Genomic DNA, 21,401 nt, shown 5'->3' on the forward strand with positions numbered 1-21,401 from the left:
TCTCAATATTTTTCCAATCAAATATCTACTTTCTGATGCCCCTAAATGTAGACCTTGATATATTTTTTAATAGAAACTGAACTAAGAAAGTTATTTTTTTCTGTAATCTGACTCAGATTCTGAATTCCAAATGGATTCTGAATTTGAGATTGATTCCTCAATCTGAATTCTGCATTCCTACTTCAGGTTTTGACTATATATTGTGCGGCAAAGTTGTAAACTTCATTATGAGACATCTTTACTGATTTTTAATTAAACAATAATGATTTTTTTACCCCTACATGAAAATCCCATAGTTGTTTTAATTCTTCAGAACCTTAACCCAGGAAAGCAGATTCTTTCTTAAAAGCTGACTCTAATTTAAAATGGTGGTGAATCGTCTGTAATTTAAAATTCAAAATGATGATTTTTGGAATCTAGTTTTGGATTTTGTATACTCATCCAAAATTCCACTAAAAAATTAAGTTCCGACGTTCAACTGATAAATTTGAACCTTTACTAGGAATCGAAATTCAGTTTTTGATTTTTCAAAACAATTTTGTTTTTCAAATTTGATTGTGAATATGAGTGAAAAATGTTCCACTCAAAACCAAACCAGTCAAAACCATCTGTTGCATACCCAAAGGCGCGTTCTAAAGTCTGTTTTTGATCACAAAATTTTGACAATTTTGAACCATTCGACTTCATAATTTATCCAAATGCATTAAAGGGTTGTGATGAGTCATTTTTAAATAAAATTTATAAAAGAAAATAAATATACTCTCCAATTTCCAAAAAATTCTTTGTCAAAAATCCTCAACTCCATTACAATTGCTTTCTACCTCGCCTGACTGCCTCAAAAAGTGGCACCAATTAACCAACAACTGTTCTCTGCAGCTCTTCATTCGGACTAGAGGCAGCATCTCAAGGCGAATGTCAAATCTATTTTTAAGACAAAAATCTTCCAGAAACGAGCATATGTTCACAGACGGTGGTGCCCTGGAGCATTCCGGCGCGCGCGCTAAGGAAAACCCGGAGCATAACCGCGATCAACCTAAGTATAGGACACGTCAGAGGCAAGCAAGGTTTGGTGTTTGTTTTTCAAATTTTTTTCCTCGGAAAAATTCGGGATGTTGTGTACAATTATACCCCCAGCAAAGACGACCGAACGACTCTCGTTGTAATTCCGAGGAACACACTCTGGTAGCTGTTCTCCGGTTTTTCTTGGTCTTATCCTTGGCTTCTTTGTTTTGTTTTGTTTTTCCTCCTTTTTCTTTCTAAGGCTGGAAATTCGGTTGAATGAACTCTGAACAACAAACGTGGAGAAGCTGTGCTGTTTTGGTTTTGGCTTTGAGAAAAATCTCGGCATCGGAAAATCTGAACTGACTTTTCTTACCGTTGTTGTGAAAAATTGCCCAAAAATAGCGACCGCCCGGGAGGAAAAAGAAAGCGGACAAAAAAAACTTTTCTCTTCTTCCCTACAGATGATTCCGTTGTTGTTCATCTGAAGAGGCTCCGGAGTTTTTCCGTCATTTTGCCACGCGCCACGATGATGTTTTTTATTGCTTCGCAATTTTGCTTTTGCATAACTGCAGGGTTTTTTTTCCACCCGTTCGGTTTCTTTCATCGGGTTCAGAATTCTTTCGAATGCACTCCTCACGATATCGCCGTGTCACGTCTACGTGATTTCTCGAAGGCTTCTCATTAGGTTCCTCGGGAAAAATTTTCGGCAGGTCAATGACATTTTTCCCCATTTGGGAATGGAAGTCGGGCGAGGAGGATCCAAAGAGTGGTTCCACTCAAAAAGCTTCCCCAAAAGCTGCCCCAAAAGAACAAAGCCGAAGGTATAATGAAGAACATACTACTAGTACTAGGACTGGGACTTTTCAGGATTTTTGGATCTTTACCAAAAAAGAAAATGAAAGCCGAAAAAAAAGCGAACCCACTTGTGGAGGTTTGTGTGTGTTTTCGGAACATTTGTCCCCTTTCTTCATCCCCTTCCAATCTTAAACCCGTAGTAGAGAAGGGTTCTTCAAATTTTAACGGAGGTAATTAAATGGGATGGTGAAATGCTTTCTTCTGAATTTTAACGACAGTACACCGGCGATGCTGGGCTTCTATCCTTGAAGCAGAAGTCTTTGATGAGTTGCGCGCTTTTGTTAATGAGAACATTACAAGTGTCATTGAAGTTTCGACTCTCTCGAGGGAAAAAAAATAAGGAAAAATTGTTTCCCAAGTTGTTGCTGTCCCCGAAATAAAAAAAAAAGTCGTGGAAAAAGTATTTTCTTGTTTACCTGTCTTCGGCCGAGGAGCGTGTCCCGGCATTTGTTTTTCCTTCGATGAAGAATGACGCACATATTTTAGTACCTACTGCTTGATTGCAAGTGCTAATTATGAATTCTCTTTTCTGCTGCTGCTCAAGGTTTCATTTTTTCGGGTGCATATTCAACAAGCAGCTCGCTGCTAATTAAAGTGCTGTTCAAATTTTGGGAACGGGAATTTTTGCTGACAAAAGCAAGTTTGGAAGCTTTGATATGAGAATAAACGCTTTTAAATTTTTTTAAATCAACAACATTGAATTCGATTATCAAACTTTTTCGGAAAGAGACGGATTTTAGTATCTTTAAACTAAGTATTTCATATAATCCGAGTTTGTCCTAAAATTGGAAAAAAGCTCAGCCCAGTTCGTTGCAATTGCATAGCGAAAGCCTCATATACCGCCCGCACTTCTTTGAAAAAAGATAGGTATCTATTTTTTTAATTTCTTCAAAATAAATAACAACAGTTGGATTATTTTCATTCCAATTTCTTTGAACAAAATCCATACCAACATGTTTTAAAAATAAGAAATCAAAATTCACATGAAGGGTAATTTAGAGTGATATTTCAAGCTAACAATCCGGATGAGGAGTTCATATTATGAAGATTTCACTCTGTTTTTATATTTGCTCAAATGTTTTGTACTTGACAACATTCAAAAGAACCATAAGTGTTTTTTTTTAATCCCCAACAACACTCGATAGGATTTTAATCACTTATATTATTGCTCGAATTTCTGGGCCAACTGTTCAAAATTCAGATTTGATTTTCGGTTTTTTTTAGCTAAGAGTTATAAATACCTATAGGTAAGGTTTCCGATTCCAGATTCAAAGGTCTTGAAAATGTCGATCAACATTGATTACACAGGACTATGGCTCAAAATCGGATTTTGTAAGAACAACCCGTTTTTCAATCAATTTTGTATTATTTGATTCAATTCTAAGTTTCATCATCGATTCACAAGTAATTTTCCAAACAAAAACTGTTGGATTTATATTAAGAATACATTGCATAACTTAATGTGAAAAGAGTTATACAAAGAATTTTTAACAAAATTAAGACACACTTTGGATAAAAGTCTCATATTTTTTGTTGTAATTTCAGGTTATGAATTCGAGGAAAGTTAGATCTGTTTTTTAAACTTTTAAACAAAATGTCGAGAAAAATCGAACGTCCAAACTCAAACAACTGTAACTTTCAAATCCAAGGGCAGGGTATATACAGGGGCAGGGTTGTCAAGTGTCCCGATAATTCAGGATTTGTCCTGCTTTTTGAGAGGCCGTCCTGATTTTTCAAATACTCTTGAATTGTCCTGATTTTTGAAAAATGACCTTTAAAATGTCCTGATTTTTGAAAAATATCAAAACTTTAACTAGATTTATTGTAAAATGGTGAGAAAATTAAACAAATCTTCTATAAAATAGTAAAACTAGTTTGACCGATGATAATATTTGGTTCAAATGATTTTTAAAAAGTGTTTTTCGATGTTAATTTCAGGCCATCCACGGTTCTTCTCGCTGTATTCACATAACTTTAGGCGTTTTTAGCACCTGTAATTCGCTTTTAGTTATGCAATCTAAGCAGAGCTTCATGTTATTTTCATCAATTTAGTGGTGTTCTGAAAAATCCTGATTTAATCATTGCGATGTCCTGATTTTTATCAAAACCACCTGGCACCCCTGTACAGGGGTGTCAGGTGTCCTGATTTTTCAGGATTTGTCCTGATTTTTGAGAGGCCCTCCTAATTTTTGAAAAATGGCCCTTAAAATGTCCTGATTTGTCCTGATTTTTGAAAAATATCTAAATTATGTATAATCAAATTTTTTGTTGCATGATGAGGAAATCAAACAAATCTTCAATAAAATAGTTTATCCAATGATAATCTTTGGTTCAAATGATTTTAAGTGGTGTTTTTCGATATGACCTGCAGGGCAGCCAAGGTTCTTTACGCATCTGTTGCATAATTCGAGGCGTTTTCAGCACCTACATTTCGCCTTTAGCTATGCAATCTAAGCAGAACTGCACGTTATTTTCACCAATTTAGTGGTGTCCTGAAAAATCCTGATTTTTTTCATCGTGGTGTCCTGATTTTTGAAAAAAAAACGACCTGGCACCTGTGGGCATATAGTCGTGTTCACTAGATCTTACCCCTCTTGGACTGCAGTCCAGAGGGGCCAGGTGTCCTGATTTATCAGGATTTGTCTTGATTTGCTAGAGACCTGATAAATCATGATTTGTCCTGATTTTTGAAAAACCGTCCCGTTTTTTTTTTTAAATTGTCCTGACTTTTAAAAAAAACTCTAAAAAGGTACTGAATTGTGCTGATTTTCAATCGAAATCTGTAGTATAATAGTTGAACTGATAAACAATATTATCAGTTCGGTTCAAACGATATTGAAATGGTGGTTTTACAAATAAACTGCAAGCCAACCAAGATTCTGCTAGCCTCAATGCATGAATTAAGGCGTCTACAGAACCTGCCTTTCGCCTTTATTTAAACAATCAAAGCAGAATTTGTGGTGTCCTGAAAAATCCTGATTTTTTCTTCATGTTGTATTGATTTTTGACAAAACGACCTGGCATCCCTGTTGACAGCACCTGTATTTCACCTTTGTTTATGCAACCTAAGCTGAGCTGCTTGTTATTTCCATGAATCAAGAAGTGTCCTGAAAAATCCTGATTTTTTGCTTCGCGTTGTCGTGAATTTTGACGGAACCATCTGGCACCTCTGCTGCAGCAGTATAAAGAAGAAGAAGAAAGAGAATTCCAAGCAGAGATGCCAGGTGGTTTGGTAAAAAATCAGAATACCATGAAGAAAAAAATCAGGATTTTTCAGGACACCACTAATTTTTTTCTTCATGGAAATTAATAGGGATACTTTACACGCCTTAATTTATGCAACAAAGGAGAGAAGAATATTGCCTAGCCTGCGGTTTAAATGAAAAACAACATTTAAATATCATCTGAACTATCATATATACATCAATCTGAAACTATTTTACAGATTTGTTTGATATTCTGATATTTTTACTGTAAAATCATTTACAATTTAGATTTTTTTTTTGAAAATCAGGACAGTTCAATAAAATACAAAGACCATTTTTAAAAAATCAGGACAATTCAGGACAACTTTAAATATCAGGATCCTGATAAATCAGGATCTGTCCTGCCAGCTCTGATTCTAAGGGTCTCTAGTTGAGTTACTTAAAAGATGAGATTGAATTTTTTTCCCATTACATTCCAAAACTTTCAGCCGCGTAATGAAATGTAAGGCGACTTTTTTTTGGAGAAATTGTCAGTACTATGCAATCTTGTACCTAAATGCATCACGAGCAAATGGTTGTGAATTTTATATTTGGTTCAAATTCTAGGCTTCTAAATTCTTTTAATTTTATTTTTCTAAGATGACAAATTTGAAAATGAAAAAGTAATAAGTTAATCAGGTTATAAGATAGATATACTTTTTTATATGATGATTTTTTCGCTAATATTGAAAGCATACAATGCATTGCTTTAACCAGGCAATTTCCATTTTATTCGCTTAAATAGAAGAAAACAAGAATATTGCCGTAAACGCAATCATTTTATTTGCAATTTATCAAATTTTAGACAATTTCACCAGGTCAATTAACAGATCATGAGTCTTCCGAAAAATAAAAAAAAAATGTTGGGCTTTCAAGTCTTAAACATCTTGAGGAGATTTTGCTACACGTTATCAATCAACAACGGTGTCAAAGCCTAATTTGTTTTCACACATTGAGTTATCAAGTTTTAAACTCCCTTCAACAGTCAACTCGACAGCCCCTTAAAATTGATACCACTCATTAACTGACATTCTGAGAATGTTTGACTGCTTCAGCACCAGTGCCTAATTTGAAATTGGGAAAATCTAACCCCGATTTATTAATCAACAGCCAAAACACCGAATAAAGCTAGAACAAGGGTTCGACCATTTAGCCGAAATTAATCATCGCCCACCCCCCTGCCGAAGGCACTTGACTTTCAATTTGAGTAGCTACAAAGCTACAAATTATTACCCCTTTTCTGAACCGTAAGAGAAAGATCGCTTTCGAGCGTCGAGCGCCGAGCGTTGTCGAATGTTTTCTAATCTTCCGGTGGCAGGAGAAAAGGTGCCGGAAATTGTAAACCCCGAAAAACCGTTTTCAACTTTTTCGAGGACTCATTTGGGTACTTGATCTAAATTTCGGGCTGAGGGGAAATTTTCCCGGGGAAAAGTTTCCTTCTGACTGAAAGCGGAAACGGTTTCGTCGACGAAGGTCAGGTTCTTCAACGCGTTTTTCGGGGATGGCGATAAATGATTCATCATATCGTCTACCATTATTGTGCCGGCTCTTGTTGTCTGATAAGAAGGGTGATTACCACCCACTCCGAGGCAGGTTGCGGTTTTTTCGGGTAGGTTTTTCCGACTGGGGGAAGGAACCAGAACACAGGTAGTCGAGAGGGGTTCGAATTTTAGGGGCGACGACATTTCGTTGTTTTGTCTTCGGTATTTTTCGGTAGGAATGGAAAACTGGGTCTAGACCCGCTCTCTCCCGTCAATCATAACATCGTGTAAATAAAGTAAATGTGCCGCATCGTCTGGCCTGTCTGGAAACGTGGGGTGCCACCCCGGCTAATCGCCAACAATTACCGGGTCGAGTGCTTCTCAGTGTCAAGGTCGATTTTGTTTATGAAAATGTGCGCCACAATTTTGTTGGGAGAAATTTTTGGGCAGAAACACACCAAAAGAAAAACGGGGGACTCAAAAGGATTATGTGGTTGAACCCAACTTCTATTATGGGGGGGGGGGGGGTTTTCTCCAGCTCCATCGTTGCTGTAACCAGTATTTTGGCAACACAAGAGGGAGCTTTTACGGTTGAATAATCCGACTGCAACCTTACGCCATGTCAGAGTTTAGGCAAGTGGGTTTTGTAACTGAGGAACCACCTTTTTCCCTGAATCCCCTCCCTCACTCAACGTTAAGCTGCTGCTGCCGTTACGACTGGGGAGAAAATTCGATAACACCATGAACAACAGCAACGGATGAGCGACTGGAGGAAAATATTGGTGGGTCACATGGTGGCAAAAGAGCAACAAGAATACGACCCTTTTTGGTTTGGGTTGGGTACCCCCAACTGGGGAGCTGTTAGCGTAGGTCAGTTTTGTTTTGACTGGTCGGGATGATGTTGCACTTTTGAAAAATGTCTCAAGGCTAAATCTAAATTCTTTCAAATGATGTACGAATACAAAGAAGTTTTTAGAAAAAGTAGGAAAACGCTGTCAGACGATGTTTGTGATAAACTACCTTCTTGGCATTGTCAAGTCATTGTAGATTACTTAACATCAGGCAGTAGTAAACGCCTTTGGTTATGCAACAGACGGGTTCGAATGAGGACTTCTGTTCAGATGAGAACACGATTGGGCAATTTGCGTATTGACGGTCGCTGGAGGAACTAGCAATCGCTTGTATAGACTGTACACCACTGTACACTGAAAATTGCGTTGAACCTTTCAATTGAGCAGAGGCGAATCTACCCAGCAAGCCTCTATAATAAAACAAACAAACAAACAACTTTCCGTTGAGTAGGTAATAAGCCCAGATAGGTCTGGAAAGTAAAATTAGTGAGTGATGTAACCAGTGCGTGTTTTAGAAGCCCATTGTCATTGGGAATCATCGTGGTAGTTGAGTAAATGTGCGAAGGAAGTGCTGGCGTGGAGAGGAGGCGGACTGCACCATACATCATCGGCACAACAAACATGAAATGGCTCAGTATACGAATGAGCACGATGGCAAACAGATGGCGCTGCTCTCAACAGGTTTATCATACGACTAGGTGAGTAGTGACAGCCTCCGGAACCCGTATCCTTGGAAAATACCCTAATGCCCTTGCTTTCTATCCCATTGCGCCAACAGGACCCCTTTGAAGTTGCTGATCGGAGGACAAGAAAAACGTGCAGTTTGACGCCGATAATTGTCGAAAAGTACCATCATTGCTGCTCGCCGATGCTTAGTGTCCTCAAGCGACCGAAGACAATGATCCGTTTAACCACTTGGACACCGGCAGCGGGAACCGGAAGTCAGGGCAGTGCTGAAGTTCACCGGAGAAGCTGACCGTCAAGAGCTGAGCAGCCAGTCGCTCATCGGGAAGTGTTGTGCCTTGAATTCGTGAGACCAACAGTAACGAGGTAGGAGTTAAAAAGCCCATCATAAGAATTTGTTCAAAAGTGGGGGTGGGCACAGCATTTTGACGACCTATTGCCAAAAAAGCGTGAAAAGTTCGTCCCCTTCAAGACTCAAAGTTTCCTTTCGCTAGCTATCTCGCGGATATTGTCGACCATGAGGCGTTTTGAGAGGGGTTCTCAGTGGTGCTGGACAGGCTAACTCATCCATAGGTTACAGTGAGAAGAGTACTCTCGAGTCCGATACTTGCGGTTAGCAAGTTCGACAACTACCAGTGCTAGCATGAGGATCGCTAACGCCGAGACCAGTCAGTGAAATGTCTCAGGCCTGCCAGGAGGTTCGGAACGAAGGGGTTACTCTCAATAATGTCACGAGTCACGCTGCGGTTAGCAAGCGTGAGCTCACGCTCGACGACCGGTAGGAGTCTCAGGATCCGCAACCGGGCGGCGCAGAGGTGGACATGTCCGACTGGAGCAACACCTCGGATTAATTGGGTGGTGCTGATGGCCAAGAGGGTTACTCTCGTGCTTTGATTGTGCAGTTATGAGTTGATCCAGACGCAAAGGACCACCAGCGCAGAGGCTACGAGATGCTTCGGGTCAACCAAAAGGTGCAACTAGAGTTCGAGGCTGAGAAGTCGGGTTCCGAGAGGTTCACTCTTCCTGCCGTCGCGAGCCACGCTGCGTGAGTTCATTTCCGAAGGCCGAGAGAAGGACTTTCGGGATCTGCAACGAAGAAGGTCATCGTCGAAAGCTTCAGACCCAGCCAGGTTGGAAGAAGCTGTTTGTCGAGAGGGCTACTCCCGTGATGTGTAGCTACGCTGCAGTCAGCACGAGCAAGCTGATCCAAGCCTGTAGTACGATTTTTCTGCAGCTTTGGAGGAAATGTTTTGGACAGCGAGCAATTGCCAGCCTTACCTCATTGCCAACTCCAGTGCCGAGCTGGATGACTTCTACTGTATAGGATCGAATTTGGGATGGAAAGCTCAAAGTTCGTCTTGCGATACACAGCTACGCTGCGGTTAGCATGCGACTACTAATTTCCGATGGCTGGAAGGAATTGTTGGTGTTGCGAAAAAGCTCCACAGCCAGCGATGCTATCCAACATATTCTCAATTTACGAATTGAGGAGAGATGTTGAAACCCATGATTGGGCAATTCCCTTTTGACGATCGCTGAAGGTACTAGCAATCGCTAGTATGGAGTGTTGCTATGTAAGGACCTTACTGAAGTAGCGAATAAAGAAATAACTATATTCCACCACCGAAACCTGCGTTGAATCTATCATTTCAACTAGTCAAAATTGCCAGCAGAGTTCAGGCAAAGTTCCCAGTTGAAGATTTCGATCAAGTTTAAGACTTGGGTTCAGTATAAGGCTCCTGTCCAGCTCAGATCTTCAGTTCTGTTGAGGGCTTCTGTTTAGTTCAGCCTTTGGGCCAGGTGGGAAATTCGATCCAGAAACAGACTTCTGTCTAGTTTCAGACATCTGACCAGATGAAAAACTTCAGTCCAGTTGAGGACTTCGGTCTAGTTTAAGACTTCTGCTCAGTTCAGAACTTCGGTCCAGTTGAGGGCATTATTTCCAGTTTGGCCCTGTGTTTAGTTCAGAACATCAGGCCTTTTGAGGACTTAGGTCCACAGCTGACTTCGAGCCAGTTAAGTACTGCGGTTCAGTATGAAGACAAATTGCCAGTTGAGGACTTCGGTCCTGTTTAAGACTTCAGTTTAGTTTAAAACTTCTGTCCAGCTCTGATTTTCAGTCCAGTTGAGAACTTTGGTCCAAACTTCTGTTCAGTTCAGAAGTCCTGTACAGTTTAAAGGTAATGTTATCTGGTGAGAATTTCGGTTCAGTGTGTATGCAAAGTGGTCAGTTGAGGACTTATGTCCAGCTGAGGATCGTAGACCAAATAGGATGCAAAGTTGTCAATGAAATATTTCGATCCAGTTTAGTACTCCTATCCAGCTGAGGAAGTGAATCCAGTAGAGGACTTTCAATTTAGTTCAGGAATCCAGTCCAAACCAGGAAAAGTTGTTGGCTGAGGGCCTCGACTGAGATCAGGCAATCTTTTAAGTAAATGAGCTAGGCTTAGCTGAGACTATGTCGCCAGTTCGGGACTCTATTCAGAACTGCCTTATCGACTGGGGCTCCTATAATGGTCCAGTTACAGAGAATATATGACCAACGTTTCTGTTTATACTTTGTAGAGTTTACGATCTGTTATACTCCGTAGAGATAAATCTTCTATACTCAGTAGAGTTTGAAGTTCTTTTTATTCCTCGTGTACCACATTTTTCCTTGTGTGTATGTTCATTTTAACGTTCGTGGACTTTAAAAATTTCCTAAACCTAAACGACCGCCCTGGAGCTGTATTCAATACCTTACGCGTCATTTTAGTCTAAACCTTATTTTTAGGTAGCTGAGGTTAGTTTGAAGTTGACGAACAATTAAAAAAAATCTCGTTGTTCAGTTAAAGACCGAAAAAAAATCAAACTTCACAAGAAAAAATCCTAACTTTCTTCGGTGAACAACTCCCACTAACTTCTTCCACAAATGTAAGAAGAAAAAAACCCAAAATTATCACCGGGTCAAAAATAACAACAGCCACCTTCAGTTGTTTTCCTCGACGTTGCACATCCGGTCTCTGCTGGGGGGGCAATCTTCAGAGAAAAATCACTAACAGTGGCTGTCTGCCTCTTGCCCAAAAATACTCTCAACTCCCACAAACGAGTAAGAATAGGGCGTGCTCTATATTTGGAAACCGTGGATTTCCCACCTCTCCGATCGATGACTCCGATGATGCGTCAACGTTCGAAAAGTGACACCCGGCCGTGTTTCCTAACCTAACATGAATTGTTGCTACTGGTTGCGGTACGGAAAATGGAGGAAACGAAAATAAAAATTTTAGAAACTGGAAGCCATGGAACTTTGAATGGAAATGCATGTGTTTACGTGTTTGAATTTCTACTGCCACACATTTGTTTTCCTATCGAGGGACTTGTTTTGGAATCGCTATTTTTAGATGCACTTCAGCTTTTTGGTTCCAGTAGCTGTCAGCGTATCCCCGGTGCTTCCGATTGTATTTTTCTTCTAAAAATTCAAATTTAATGAAGATTGGTTTACTTGTTCTGTCTGGAAGTGGTTCTGGATCTCCCAGCTAACATGAAATCGTAATAGAAATGATAATTCAAATCGATTAGTAACACATTTTCGATAACCGTCGTAAACAAGTTGGTATTGAGTGAATTTCCATCATTTACGACATGCTTTGCTCAAAAATAGTTGAATCGGATAGCAGTTTAGTCAATTCGTAAATATCAGCACCAACACGTGAAAAGGGTCTATGTTCATTTATGACGTTTCGAGAAAAATGCGTTTGAAAATTTTGCAATATTTTTTAAATCGCTAATTAAAATTCACGAGGAATCTCCCAAGTCTTTAGGGTCAAAACGGTGCGTAGGATCATTCTAAATATGTTTTTATCGATACGACGGTTTTATCATTTAAAAATAGCTCGTAATTGTTTATAGACCCTAGCTGGAGTATGAAATTCGTCTAAATGTTTTATACACCCTTCGCTTTGTACTGTATATCTCATGCGTGTGAGTGAGATGGAGATAAAATTTCCCCTATTTTTTGACAAAGGCTTATGGTTCTCGCTATAGGAGTGAGTGAATAGCTTTCCGCATTCTTCCACTTTTAATGTTTTGCATCTACACAGAAAAAAAATCTGAATCCTTAAAAGCATTGAAATTGAAAACCTTGAATATTACCCGACAAAAAAAGCGATTTTGTAATGTAAATTTACAAAATAAAAAAAAATTAAACCATTAGAAACACTGAAATCGAATCACACTAATATTACATGACACAGAACAGAATTTGCTAATGTAAAATTCCGTCATTTATGATGCTTCTTTTTATTTACATCATATATGATGTAGTTTTACAGATATTTTTTATATACACAAAAAATATGAATCCTTAGTAGCACTGAAAAAGGAACGCCATATTATTACATGACACAGAACACGATTTTGTCATGTAAATTTTATCAATTTATGACACAGAACGCGTTTATGCAATGTAAATGTATAAATGCATTTAAATTTAAATTTCATGTAAATATTTTAATTGAAAAAGCAAATCGCTCAATTCAGTTGGTTCACATCGCGACTTCAATAAGACCTTCAAGTTTTCAGAGTTCAGAAATAATTAAAATACGAAGAATAAAATTTTTCAAGGTGATCCAGTAAATTCTATGCTAGGAATTACTACAGTTATTATAAGGAGTGAAATATTCCAGTGCACTCGAAATATTTCAGACTGTCATTCTCTCTACTTCTTTTTTCTGTCGTTTTTTTCAGTTCTGTTTACTTTTTTGGTCGAAGCTAAAAATTCATTGCTTTAATCCAAAGCCAAAATAAATTTATTGTAGGAAAGGTAAGTAGTGCCGATTTTGGGCGGAGTAGATCGATCTGAAACCTATCCTTTTTTATTTCAGAACGACGAATGAGATTAAAAAACTAGTCGCTGCCCGACAGATAGTGGCTCCCTAAGGTTCTTGAACCGCAGCAGTTTTTAGCGATCCAGTCGATGGTCACCTGATAAAAATGAGTATTCCACAAAAAACGGAGGCGGACCGGATTCAAACGACTAGCAGTTGGCGGAGGAGTGTTTCCGAAAAGTCTACGTGTGCAATAAGAAACTCTCGGCATGGAGATTCTAGTGGAAGACACCATGCACTCATCCTTCACAAAATGGCTTGGGTGCTAGATGGTAAGACATTTATTTTCTTTATTTGGTATTTTTGGAGCTTCTTTCAATGATCTCTACTGAGAAACAGATATGATTTAATAGAATATTTGAGAAAGTTTCCTGATTTCTGTAAGGCAATCATTAATAAGAAATTAATCCTATTGCAGTATTCACTCAATTGCACTTATTCCGGTGTCTGGAGAGCTGCTGTCGGAGATGTTGTTCGCGTTGGCAACCACCATAGAGACCTGTGCCATCAATTAAAAACGGCTCTAATGAAAGAACCATTATGGGCAACTTTAAAAAAGGGTAAGTTCAAAATCTCCCTACAGTTTGTCGTTGCGTTGCGGTTTAAATGAGATGAAAAATATGTACAGCTCCCTGGTATTCAATACACATTTCGGATACTACTGGTGTTAACGTGAGTTTTTTGCCAAACGTTATGTCCAATAATTTACGTTTCACTTTAAACTTTCAGGAAAATTGAGCCGGACAATGAAATCGCAGTCGAGAAAAAAATCTATGCTGGTTAGCTGCAGTAAACTGCAATACAACTTTGTCCCATCGTAGATATACTTCAAATGAATAATTAAGGTAAGACATTTAACCGATTGAATCAGCCCGGTGGTAACTGTGGCATTTTATTTTTTTACAGATTTTTGTTCACGCCAGCAAATGTTTCGTCTCCCGGAAGCGGAACGTCTTTGATTGTCGAACAAAACCGCCGAGGAGCCGTAAGGCTGCGCTTTTCAATAACAAGGAAAAGTACATCGAGGAATCCGTCCCTTGAAAACAAGTTGATGAATTCCATCTCGTATGTAACCAAAAGTAAACAAAATGTAGATGACCAAATGTAATTAAATTTTAATAAAAAAAAATCTATAAACAAAAATAGGAATTATTTCTTATTGGATTAACAAAAAAGCCCTACAAAAAACAAATCTGTAAAATTACATCACATATGATGTAAACAAAACGAAGCGTCAAAAATTTCAGAGCGAGTTGAATAATACACGTTTTTTATTTTACAGACGTGTAATATTTAACTCGAACTGAAAATTACATCATATATGATGCTTCTTTTTATTTACATCATATGTGATGTAATTTTCCAGATTTTTTTGGTAGTGTGTAGACCGTTTGCTTTGTTGTGGAGTAAAGGGTGTAAAAAGCAATCTGTGTGAGGATAATGTCATTTTATGGCTCCAAATTTTTTAGATCCTTTACTCAAACTGCATTATAAATCTTACGAAAACTGAAAAACTAAAAACGGTTTTTATGTTAAGTAGAGCTTGTATTGGGCTATTTGAATCCACTGAAAACCGGTTTTGTTTACTTTGTCTTTTATACCCTTTTCACATGTTGCTGCTGATATGTCTCCAAAAAGTTGAGAATATGCTAATTCGACATTAACGATTTGAGTGAACTGATTTACGATAAATGGGCGGTTCTTCAATTGACACTCTCTCCTGTCTCTTCCTTTGACCGGTTCGTAAAAAGAAAATCTCACCTATAGAGCTATAGCGTGTATCATACCAACTGATGAGTTGGCATCGTGGTAGGATATCGGGCAGCGATCTCGGAGGACTGGAGTTCAAGTCTCGGTCGGGAATATTTTTTTTTCTTTTATATTGCTTTTTGTGGGAAAATCGAATCGTTGGAATCTTGTCATTGTAGATATATCGCCTCCACTTTTGTAGCTATATGCTATTTTGGTAAGTTTAATACAATCTTTTCCTCTGGTATATTTGTTTGAATAATTCTGTTGTTCCTGCGTTATACCTTCATAAATGTTTGCTGGGCTCTACAAGAAGTTCAATTCAGATCAATCTCTTTCCGATTAAAGTTTTTTTTAAAGGTTTCTTATTCAAATTTCTCCAGCTCGAATGAATAAAGGAAAAAAAAATCAGGTTCTAGAAAAATGGATACGGTGCGTTAATTGGCATCACAAAATCCGAAGACAAACAAGAGCAATGCAAACACAAAAGCCGACTCAGCTCAACCTCTCGAAGGATCAGGCAGGAGGACACACACAATACGAGGAGCTAGGATCCTTATTTCAACGCTGATCAAACAGCAAGGATAAGAGTAAATTCTTTGGGTTCAAGTTTTTAATGCCCTGCAGTGCCGTATTATGCAGAAAAATAAAGAATGGAAGCAGCAACGAAGAAAAAATCCTGCAAATCTCGACTCCTCACGCACAAAAGCGATAGAAGCGAAAGAAGGAAGATGGAAAAAAGTACAAGCAAAGTGCACGCAGTTTTTTGCATCCCTTCTCCCCATCTCTTCTGAACTTCTGAGCCGGAAAATTGCATTCTTTTCTTGCGAGTGGAACACCCGCACCCTGGTTTATATTTTTTTCAACTACGAGAACGATTAAATGCATTTAATCCTTCCCGGGGTGTTTCGAGCACACACAGGCTTTACTTTTACGTAGGTTCCTACTTCTAAAAGAAGGTCCAAAGTGCAGCAGCGAAAGAAAAGCTTAATGAAGAAAACAAAAAATCGCATTGGGTGGAGGTAGTAAAAATGCCGGTTTCTTTAACCCGGGTCCTTTTCCAAGTATTGTTGGTGCAAAAAGATGGGACGATTCACGATATGCGTGAATCTCAATGGTTTGGCCTAACTTTAGGCGAGGGATAGGGATCGAGAATGTGTGCCAACCACCCTCACCAGAAGTGAAATGCAAATAGTAAGTAGGTAGTACGGTATGCTATTTTGTGAAAAGAATTTTTCTGGGTGCAACGAGCAACGCAACGAATTGGATGGGTTTTGTTGTGATCCCTGACTTTGTCATCCACTTGTCATTGCGTTGCATTGTATGCTGCATGTTTTGGAGGAATTCAGTTGTACAACTTTATTTTCATTTTTACGATATGGTGCATGAGTGGAATTGGCAATTTGGCAAGTTTATATGAAGTTGCCAAATTCTGATGTAAAAATGTCATTGATTTGAATAGAACTAGTTGGCTTAAAGATAAATTTTTACTAATTTGATTTAAAAATGGAGGATGGATTTCAAAAGGATAACTCCCGATTTTTAGGAATGGTTTTGACTAAAAGATAGTATGCTAGAGAAATAGTCTCGTTGATTTTGGCTAGGTTTCAGATTCAAACATCTTTTGCACCAAAGTGAAAGCATAAATTCAGGCGCTTTCTTGAAGGCTACCAGAAAAGGATCCTCAAACGCTTGTCACAGTGATTCATGGTCGTAATGTTATACTTGTGAAAAAATGGTAAAATATGAAGACAAATGAAAATTGGCACACAACATCAAAAACAGACAGATTAAAATTGTAATTTTGGGGTTACGATTTTTAATCGGAAATGCCGATGTTAGTTAACTCATGCCAGGAATTAAAAGCTCCTTGAAAAGTAAATCTAAATTCCACATACACTTAATACATAGTAAAATAAAAGCACGCATTTACGTTCTCGGATAAAATAAAAAGAAAAACAAGTCGACAGAAGCCGGCTTTTGGTGACCTCGTTGTTGTTTAGAACCAAACACGAGCCAAACGAACAACCAACCAACAAAAAAAAGTCCGAGGGGTGAAATTTTCGCCAACAATTCGCTCCCAGTCACAACCACCATTCAGGGCCGGTTGACTGCTGCTAGTATTGGTGAATGGTTTGCGAATTTCTTCCCTCGATGACGATGACTGTTTTTAGGATGATGATGATGATGACGGTCCTGACGAAATTGGTACAAGTGGTAGTAGCACAAGAGTACTGATTGTTGTTGTCATACAAAAGTTTCTCGGTTCTCTGCATCTTTCACTTTTGTGAGATGGAACCCGAAGGGTGGGGGTGGACGACGGCTGGAAAAACTCAGATGCAAAGAAATGGATGCCGAAAAATTCACCCTTAACGAATGAATGAACGAACGAGGGGTTGAAATTATGATTAATTAGAGCAGGGAAAGTTCTTTGAACTCTCTTTTTTTCTTAGACTAACTGGAGGAGAGTAGTTGTTAGAGTTTTTTCATCAACCTTATTTTGCAAATCCGAGTAAATTTCGCCAACAACAATTGAAGAGAAAGTCAAATAGCTTGAGTAGCCGGGAAGCAGCCTGGTGGTTTCTCCCATTTCTTCTTATTTCAGCTTGTTTCTTCAACCAGCAAAGCAACAGAAGAAAAGGGGGAAAAATTCCGACCGGCTTCCTTGGGGGCAACTTTTAAGAAATGGTGTGTGCGAACGTTAATGCGCTTCCGGTTTCACCAGCTCTCGGTTTACGGATCTAACAAGCCTGATAAGACGTAATGGAAAAGCATCATCATTCCACCGCCCCCTGCCGCTGCAAAATGCTAGGGGGAAGGAAAAATGCCAACAACTTTTTCTTTGGGGTAGGTCCTTGATATCTCGACTTCGGGTCGTCATTAATGAGTCTACCCAAGTACACGCATCTTTTCTGCATCACCCTTCTTATCGCGTTCATCAGCAAATGCGTTAATGCATGTTCCGGTTTAATGGCGGTGGTTGTTGCGAGGGTTGTAAGAAACCGCTTCCGCTTCTTTCCGAGATCGAGAGAGAGAGAGAGAAAAGAAGGAAGAAAAAACTTCGAGCCTCTGGAATGGGGGGATGAAATGCATTATGTTTGGTTGAGAAAACCACCCCCATCAAGCTTCCTCGGGGGGGGGGGAAACAATGCACGTTGATGCTTCTGCCGGTTGGTTGGTTCGATGCTTTAGGATGGCAAAAGCGAACCCCCACCCAAAAGGAGTGGGTGGCAGCATTTGCTGTAAGGATGCAGCCCACTTGTTCTAACAACCGGAAGCGGCAGGATGCGTTCAATTGAGAGTGCATCTTAAGAGCTCCACTAAGGAAACGTTGAAGACAGATGGGTGAAAAACTTATTGTAGAAGCGAAAAAGAAGGAGGTTCTGTTGATGCCTCCTCCTACTTGTTTTATTTTTTCATCCTGATTTTCTTCACGTTTTTTTTTCTCTTCTAGGTAATGTGCACACACGTGAATAAGAAGTTGTTAATTGCGAAAAAGTTTTGTATGACGGACTGGGTGCAAAAGAAAAAAAACTTGGGAGGCAGATTGCACTGGTATATGGCCGTAGTGATATGTTATCGAGATGTGTTAACGATGTTTTCCTGGTTCGAAGCAATTTAAGGGTGCCAGCAGGTGAACAAAAAATGGAGCGAGATTCCCTCATTAAAGGTGCAATTGAATGGCGATGTGCGATATGAGTTTAAAAGTTCACTCGATGAAGAAATTTTAAAGCTTTCTCAGGTTTCTGACATTTTTACCTGAATTTTCAATCTAAATTACAAGTTCTTATTTTTGAATTTACATTTTTTTAGGAGTTTAATTTCGCTATTGCATGCCTTCGCAATTCCAAATTGGTTTGAAGCAAATTTATCCATAATTTACTGTCAACCCTAACGCGTTTGAAAATGAAAAAAATGTTTGCTTTCATATAAACATTGGCGAAAATTCAGGTGTGTTTTAAGGCGCTTTTTCATCTACTGGAACGTTAAGGCGCTTCAAATTAGCGATATGACATCTATTACTTGGACTTTGTATGTTGAATCTACATTCTTAAAATTTGAGTATTGAATCTTGAAACTTGAGCCATGAGTTTTCAGCATGAAATTTTGAAACTTGAGGCTTTGATTTTCAGTCTAAAGTCTGAAGTCTAAACACACATCTCTAAACTGAAGACTGAAGGCTCAAAACTGAAGCCTTCTCAAGTCTGAACTGGCCGTGTGATACAAATACTAGAATGTATTCCTCATACAAAGTCGCTAAAAATGGTATTTTTCTTCAGGAAATATTTTGCATAAAGTTGATAGCATAGATTCGCGCGCATTCTATTAGACAGCTTCAGGAATTGATTGGAGTTAAGCTTAATGACATCTCTTATCTGAATCTAAAAGTTTTAAACTAAAGTCATGAGCCTTGAGTCTTAAATCTTGAGTCTTAAGTCTCTAGTCTTGGGTCTGAATTTTGAGTCTTGAGACACGAATTTAAGTCTTAGATCTTAAGTCTTGAGTCTTGAGTGAGTCTTGAGTCTTGAACCTTTAGTTTTGAGCCTTCAGTCTAGAGTCTTCAGTCTTAAGTCTTGGTTCTTGAGTCAAAAGTCTTAAGTTTTAAATCTTAAGTCTGAGTGATGAGTGATGAGTGATGAGACACGAGTTTGAGTCTCAGGTCTTCAGTCTCAAGTCTTGACTCTTTATTTTTGAGTTTTGAGTCTTGATTCTTGAGAATTAGGATCAGAGTCTTAAGTCTTGATTCTTTAGTTAAAAGCCATGAGTCTTGAGTCTTGAGTCTAGAGTCTTGAGTCTTGAGTTTTGAGTCTTGAGGCTTGAGTCTTGAGTATTGAGTCTTGAGTCTTGAATCTTGAGTCTTCAGTCTTGAGTCTTGAGGCTTGAGCCTTGAGTCTTGAGTCTTGAGTCTTGAGTCTTGAGTCTTGAGTCTTGAGTCTTGAGTCTTGAGTCTTGAATCTTGAGTCTTGAGTCTTGAGTCTTGAGTCTTGAGTCTTGAGTCTCGAGTTTTGAGTCGTGAGTCTTGAGAATCAAATCTTGAATGTAATTTTAAGACAGCTTACGACTCTGTAATCAAAAAATTGGCACAAACACTAACATACAAATGTAAACGAAAATCAAAACAAAATGTCCCGAATCAAACTAGTACAGACGAAGGCCAGTAGTTTGTAAGATTTTGAATATTGTAAATTAAGGTTAAAAATTCATTGTTTAAAATATAATTTTAGTGTCCACTGAAGAGGAGCGAAAGCCATAGTAGCTCGAAACGTCTGGACAACTGGTAATAACGTTTTTGATTCTAAAATCCGCCGAAAAACGTCGATGATTCAAATTACATTAAAGCGCGGCGATAAACAATATTCCAATCTTGAATATGAGATTTGAGTCTTCTGACACGAATTTGAGTCTTAGGTCTTGAGTCTTGAGTCTCAAGTCTTGAGTCTTTAATTTTGAGATTTGAGTCTTAAGTTTTGAGTCTTGAGTCTCGAGTCTTGAGTCTTGAATCTTGAGTCTTGCGTCTTGAGTCATGAGTCATGAGTCTTGAGTCTTGAGTCTTGAGTCTTGAGTCTTGAGTCTTGAGTCTTGAGTCTTGAGTCTTGAGTCTTGAGTCTTGAGTCTTGAGTCTTGAGTCTGGAGTCTTGAGTCTTGAGTCTAGAGACTTGAGTCTTCAATCTTGAGTTTTGAGTTTTGAGTCTAGAGTTTTGAGTCTTGAGTTTTGTGTCTTGAGTTTTGAGTCTTTAATCTTGAATATTGAGCCTGGAGTTTTGAGTCTTGATTCTAGGGTATGAGTTTTGAGAATTGAGACACAAATTTGAGTCTGAGGTCGTAAGTCTTGAGTCATAATTTTTAAGTTTTGAGTCTTGAGTCTTGAGAACTCGCTTCAGAGTCTCAAGTCTTGAGTCATTAATGTTGAATCTTAAGCCTTGAGTGTTGAGTCTCCAGTCTCGAGTCTTGAACTTTGAGTATTGAGTCTTGCGTCTTGAGTCATGAGTCATGAGTCTTGAGTCTTGAGTCTTGAGTCTTGAGACTTGGGTCTTGAGTGTTGAGTCTTGAGTCTTGAGTCTTGAATCTGGAATCTTAAGTTTTGAGTCTAAAGACTTGAGTCTTAAGTCTTAAGTCTCGAATCTTCGGTCATGAATCTTGAATCATGAATCTTGAATCTTGAATCTTGAATCTTGAATCTTGAATCTTGAATCTTGAATCTTGAATCTTGAATCTTGAATCTTGAATCTTGAATCTTGAATCTTGAATCTTGAATCTTGAATCTTGAATCTTGAATCTTGAATCTTGAATCTTGAATCTTGAATCTTGAATCTTGAATCTTGAATCTTGAATCTTGAATCTTGAATCTTGAATCTTGAATCTTGAATCTTGAATCTTGAATCTTGAATCTTGAATCTTGAAACTAGAATCTTGAATCTTTACTCACGTACATTTGTTATTCAGGCGTTGGATTTACACTTTCAACTTCTTGTTTTCAACTTTGATCGTTATTCGGAAAACAAAAAACACCCAACAAAACCACCACTTATTTGCATAAAACTTTGGCTTCGAAATCAGAAAACACATTAGAAAACAAATTGCGCCAAATTTACCGGCACCTTAGTTGGACCTTTCGGCGTGTCCGTGTGTAGCAAAGAAAATAAGGAAGTTTTCTCGTTTCACGGTTGC

The 21,401-nt window shown here is 38.7% G+C and overlaps 1 protein-coding gene and 1 long non-coding RNA gene across 4 annotated transcripts in view; one reads left to right on the plus strand and one right to left on the minus strand.

Annotated features, from left to right (window-relative positions):
• The window catches only part of LOC129752462 (methylcytosine dioxygenase TET-like), a 119,738-nt gene that overhangs the window by 12,224 nt on the left and 86,113 nt on the right, over positions 1-21,401 (minus strand). The gene's annotated exons all lie outside the window — the stretch shown is intronic.
• LOC129756715 (uncharacterized) lies at positions 12,204-14,078 on the plus strand. Of its 3 annotated transcripts, none has more exons than XR_008739519.1 (3): positions 12,204-13,543; positions 13,713-13,828; positions 13,890-14,078. It is a non-coding gene; the product is annotated as an uncharacterized LOC129756715 (long non-coding RNA). The 3 variants fall into 3 exon arrangements; XR_008739520.1 differs by having other exon boundaries at positions 12,204-13,255; positions 13,402-13,828; XR_008739521.1 differs by having other exon boundaries at positions 12,204-12,919; positions 12,981-13,828.

The sequence above is a fragment of the Uranotaenia lowii genome, chromosome 3, assembly GCF_029784155.1.
Source record: "Uranotaenia lowii strain MFRU-FL chromosome 3, ASM2978415v1, whole genome shotgun sequence".
Taxonomy (NCBI): domain Eukaryota; kingdom Metazoa; phylum Arthropoda; class Insecta; order Diptera; family Culicidae; genus Uranotaenia; species Uranotaenia lowii.